General features: G+C 54.5%; 2 protein-coding genes across 2 annotated transcripts in view; both read left to right on the top strand.

Moving 5' to 3' along the window:
* LOC102240114 (cytochrome P450 4V2-like) overlaps positions 1 to 5,786 on the top strand; it is a 74,207-nt gene that overhangs the window by 49,393 nt on the left and 19,028 nt on the right. The gene's annotated exons all lie outside the window — the stretch shown is intronic.
* LOC102241026 (cytochrome P450 4V2) overlaps positions 1 to 5,786 on the top strand; it is a 16,337-nt gene that overhangs the window by 1,970 nt on the left and 8,581 nt on the right. The gene's annotated exons all lie outside the window — the stretch shown is intronic.

The following is a 5,786-nucleotide window of genomic DNA, read 5'->3' as shown; positions in this document are numbered from 1 at the left end:
TTTGACAAGTTGTTTAAAACTCTTTAAGTTAGAGTGCGTTACCCTTTACTTGTAAAAGTCACTATATTACAGTTACTTTGAGGATTACATTTAATGCGTGCATTTTCTAGACCATTGTCCAGAACTTGGTATGAGTCCATTTTTTCATTGTCAATCATGCAGTTATTTGAGGCCCTCCTTTGTGCCCAGAATTGAGCTCAGCAAAATTGGGCATAGCACAACATTTAAAGGTATATTCCCCACCCTCAATACCCTTGTGTCTTGTACAAGAGGCTGTGCCTTTCATTGTGTGGCCACCATCCACATTCTGGCCTCAGAAGTCTCACCTGGAGAATTGCAACTGACTTCCAACTAGGCTGTTGAACTCTATCTTTTGCTTTTTCAGTCCTTTTTGTCAACACCTCTCTTCCCCAGCTGCTCCCTGCCATTGGGCCCACCTGAGGCCTTCAGACCACAGATTTTGATTTCCCTGTCTCCTCTGTCAGACCAGACCAAGGCAGTGTTTATGGCCATGCTACGTATATTTGACACTGTTGATCTGACCTAGCTGTTTTAACAGCAATTTAGCCAATGTTTTGACTGGAAGGCACTTTGAATCGGCGTGATGTAATGCTGAAGATGGCACATTGTGTGTCTGGGTGCCTCAGGTACAAAGCCAGGCCTATATTTACCAGCGCTGTGATATTGTGCAACTACTTAGCTGTGCACAAATTCCTCAGTTGTTCACTAACTTCTGTAATAGTGTTTCTCATCTGACTGTGGTGAGGCATAAAAGACATAAGGCATCGAAAACCTTTAGCTCTGGTCTGATGTTTACTTACCATACACAGCAAATAAGTATGACAGAATAAATGTTAGCCATTTTAGAAGATTCATTATTAGGTTTGAGGGGCCCAAATGTGCAAACGCTTTAAACAATTATTACTGTTTATACAGTATCACATGCAATAGACATCTCTGTGCTTTAGCCTCTCTCCCACTGCACTTTGAGCAGCTTGCTCTGAAGCCCAGGGGTGGGGGAAGCTGAGGGATGGGGGAAGGAGCAGGGATAGTTGAGTATGTGAACATTTATTGGCACGAAAAAGAGCTGCAAAGTTTATTAGTTGGGTTTTTTTGTTTGTTTGTTTTTGGGTGTTTTTTTTGCCATGTCAATCTGTCCGTGGGGCCCAAATTCCCTTGTTAAACAACCCGTCAAAATCTCAGGTGCCGTCTGTATTAGGAGCCTCACAGTGCTGTGGGCATTAGTCCTGCTGCTGTCAAGGGGGCATTCCCTTTGCCTAGAAGAAGCCTGGGTACCACATGCCTCCCAGCTAGTCTGCTCTCCTTATCCCTCCCTCCCTGGATTTTGCCAGCAATCTCAGGAGAGTGCCTCATTTCCTAACCTAATTAGAAAACCAGTCCTCCCTGACCTCATGTTGTTTGACTTGGGCTCTGTCTAACCATTGCCAGGTCTTTTCTCTGAGGGCTGGACCATGTACCCCAATCCTTTAGTCACTGTGTTCCCCCACCCCACCCAACCCCCACCTCTGGGATGTACTCATCAATTTAGCGTTTCCTGACCTGACCCAGAGTTTTGTCATGTTTGACCTTTCTGAATGCTGGGCTGCATTCCCCAGATGAGGCCTCCAGGATTTCAATACAGAAAGTGTTAACTCCCAAACTTTCCTCCCTACTTTAATGTTGTTGGGATTACTGGTCATCATTTCCCCACACCCACTATAAGGACCAGCCATAAAGCAGGACCAGGGCCCCTAACCTTGGCTGCATCTAATTCCACCCCCAGAAGCTTCCTGTATCCTTGGAATAGGAATAGCAAGTTCTTCACAGATCCCACACACCTCAGTGTTATTGTCCGAAAATATAACTCTGTGGTTCTAGTACTCATCAGGAACTTTCAGATATTGCCTAGAGACAATAAAAGAAAATCCAACTTCTTTAGCCGTCCAACACTCTAAACTCATCTATCAATGTTTTCATCCCCATCCTGTGCTTTGGCTAAATTATAGGCAATTTTCAGACCTCCGTGCCTCTGCTCCGCTATTTCTGCTGCTCGGTTTACCCTAACTTCCTTTTTCTTCCTATAAAAAGCTAACTCATTCTTTTATGCTCAAATGCCATCTCTGTCTTGGAATTTCTCCAGTGCTTTCAATGAAAATCGATAACTCCTCAGACTTAAACTTCTAATTTAACACCCATTTCAGCTGATCTGATACTGTGATTAGTACCACAGTGACCATCTCCTCTGATTATAAATTCCTTGAAAGTAGGGATCTGGTCCTTTGGTGGTACAGATTCCTTGCCTGTGGAATGCATGTGTGAGCATGTTGTGTTTTCAAGAAGAAGTAAGGTACTTCCATCATATTCATCCTTATATCTGGACATGTCATAGGAAACTGATTTGATTGATTACCAAATTTCCCTCTCCAATCCCTACATTTTCCTCAGTGCTTCTCAGTAATTCTTTTTAGCTTAATGATTCTTATATTCACTACTAGAGGGGGGTGTCCCTCATCCCAGCCTTCACCCTCTCCAATCTGGGACCCCAAAGGGGATGTCCAACTGCTGGTTTAGGTCCAATCCCACTGGGAGGTGGACATCCCTCTCACAATCCGTGACTGCTGGCTCCCAACAGTTTGCCTGCCTGCCTGCCTGCCTGATTGCCCCTAATTGCTTCTGCCTGCCAGCCTGATTGCCCCCTAACCACTCTCCTGCCACCTGATTGATGCCTAAATGCTCCCCTGCCAGCCCGATCTCCCCCAACGGCCCTCTCCTGCCAGCCTGGTTCCCCCCAACTGCCCTCCTGTGCTGGCCCAGTCACCCCCAACTGCCTTCCCTCCCCTGCAGGCCCAGTCACTACCAACTGCCCTCCCCTGCCTGCCTGGTCACCCCCAACTGCCCTCTTCTGCCAGCCTGGTCACCCCTAACTATCCTCCCCTGCTGTCCCGGTCACCCCCAACTTCCCTCCCCTGCTATCCCGGTCACCCCACCTGCCCTCTCCTGCAGGCCTGGTCACCCCCAACTGCCTTCACCTGCTGTCCTGGTCAACTTTAACTGCCCTGCCCTGCAGGCCCAGTCACCCCCAACTTCCCTCCCCTGCTATCCCGGTCACCCCACCTGCCCTCTCCTGCAGGCCTGGTCACCCCCAACTGCCTTCACCTGCTGTCCTGGTCAACTTTAACTGCCCTGCCCTGCAGGCCCAGTCACTACCAACTGCCCTCCCCTGCCTGCCTGGTCACCCCCAACTGCCTTCACCTGCTGTCCTGGTCAACTTTAACTGCCCTGCCCTGCAGGCCCAGTCACCCCCAACTTCCCTCCCCTGCTATCCCGGTCACCCCACCTGCCCTCTCCTGCAGGCCTGGTCACCCCCAACTGCCTTCACCTGCTGTCCTGGTCAACTTTAACTGCCCTGCCCTGCAGGCCCAGTCACCCCCAACTTCCCTCCCCTGCTATCCCGGTCACCCCACCTGCCCTCTCCTGCAGGCCTGGTCACCCCCAACTGCCTTCACCTGCTGTCCTGGTCAACTTTAACTGCCCTGCCCTGCAGGCCCAGTCACCCCCAACTTCCCTCCCCTGCTATCCCGGTCACCCCACCTGCCCTCTCCTGCAGGCCTGGTCACCCCCAACTGCCTTCACCTGCTGTCCTGGTCAACTTTAACTGCCCTGCCCTGCAGGCCCAGTCACCCCCAACTTCCCTCCCCTGCTATCCCGGTCACCCCACCTGCCCTCTCCTGCAGGCCTGGTCACCCCCAACTGCCTTCACCTGCTGTCCTGGTCAACTTTAACTGCCCTGCCCTGCAGGCCCAGTCACCCCCAACTTCCCTCCCCTGCTATCCCGGTCACCCCACCTGCCCTCTCCTGCAGGCCTGGTCACCCCCAACTGCCTTCACCTGCTGTCCTGGTCAACTTTAACTGCCCTGCCCTGCAGGCCCAGTCACCCCCAACTTCCCTCCCCTGCTATCCCGGTCACCCCACCTGCCCTCTCCTGCAGGCCTGGTCACCCCCAACTGCCTTCACCTGCTGTCCTGGTCAACTTTAACTGCCCTGCCCTGCAGGCCCAGTCACCCCCAACTTCCCTCCCCTGCTATCCCGGTCACCCCACCTGCCCTCTCCTGCAGGCCTGGTCACCCCCAACTGCCTTCACCTGCTGTCCTGGTCAACTTTAACTGCCCTGCCCTGCAGGCCCAGTCACCCCCAACTTCCCTCCCCTGCTATCCCGGTCACCCCACCTGCCCTCTCCTGCAGGCCTGGTCACCCCCAACTGCCTTCACCTGCTGTCCTGGTCAACTTTAACTGCCCTGCCCTGCAGGCCCAGTCACCCCCAACTTCCCTCCCCTGCTATCCCGGTCACCCCACCTGCCCTCTCCTGCAGGCCTGGTCACCCCCAACTGCCTTCACCTGCTGTCCTGGTCAACTTTAACTGCCCTGCCCTGCAGGCCCAGTCACCCCCAACTTCCCTCCCCTGCTATCCCGGTCACCCCACCTGCCCTCTCCTGCAGGCCTGGTCACCCCCAACTGCCTTCACCTGCTGTCCTGGTCAACTTTAACTGCCCTGCCCTGCAGGCCCAGTCACCCCCAACTTCCCTCCCCTGCTATCCCGGTCACCCCACCTGCCCTCTCCTGCAGGCCTGGTCACCCCCAACTGCCTTCACCTGCTGTCCTGGTCAACTTTAACTGCCCTGCCCTGCAGGCCCAGTCACCCCCAACTTCCCTCCCCTGCTATCCCGGTCACCCCACCTGCCCTCTCCTGCAGGCCTGGTCACCCCCAACTGCCTTCACCTGCTGTCCTGGTCAACTTTAACTGCCCTGCCCTGCAGGCCCAGTCACCCCCAACTTCCCTCCCCTGCTATCCCGGTCACCCCACCTGCCCTCTCCTGCAGGCCTGGTCACCCCCAACTGCCTTCACCTGCTGTCCTGGTCAACTTTAACTGCCCTGCCCTGCAGGCCCAGTCACCCCCAACTTCCCTCCCCTGCTATCCCGGTCACCCCACCTGCCCTCTCCTGCAGGCCTGGTCACCCCCAACTGCCTTCACCTGCTGTCCTGGTCAACTTTAACTGCCCTGCCCTGCAGGCCCAGTCACCCCCAACTTCCCTCCCCTGCTATCCCGGTCACCCCACCTGCCCTCTCCTGCAGGCCTGGTCACCCCCAACTGCCTTCACCTGCTGTCCTGGTCAACTTTAACTGCCCTGCCCTGCAGGCCCAGTCACCCCCAACTACCCTCCCCTGCAGACCTGGTTGCCCCATCTGCCCTCCCCTGCTGGCCTGATCGCCCACAGCTGCCCTTCCTTGCCGGCCATCTTGTGGTGGCCATCTTGTGCCCACATGGGGGCGGCCATCTTGTGCGAGGGTGTGATGGTCAATGTGCATATTACCTCTTTATTGTATAGGATGACATTGCTTCCACATTTCTGTCATATTCCCAAATCAAATTTTTTCATATATCCAAGGAAATGTAGACATAGCTTATTATTTATATACTAGAGGCCCGGTGCACAAAAATTTGTGCACTGGTGGGGGGGGGCTGTCCCTCAGCCCCACTTGTGTCCTCTCACAGTCTGGGACCCCTCAGGAGATAACGACCTGCTGGCTTAGGCCCGCTCCCGGGTGGCAGAGGGCAGGCCCAATCCTTAGGTGCAGCCCCTGGTTGGACTCAGAGCAGGGCCGATTGTGGAGTTGGGGCACTGCCCCCTGTCATGCACAGAGCAGGGCGGATCGGGAGATTGCGATGCCACCCCCAGTCACGCTCAGGGTAGGGCCGATTGGGGGGTTGGGGCGCCGCCCCCTGTCA

This window comes from Myotis brandtii, unplaced genomic scaffold (genome assembly GCF_000412655.1).
Source record: "Myotis brandtii unplaced genomic scaffold, ASM41265v1 scaffold2070, whole genome shotgun sequence".
Classification (NCBI taxonomy): domain Eukaryota; kingdom Metazoa; phylum Chordata; class Mammalia; order Chiroptera; family Vespertilionidae; genus Myotis; species Myotis brandtii.
Note: the sequence above shows the minus strand (reverse complement) of the source record. Positions and strands in the feature narration are given on the sequence as shown.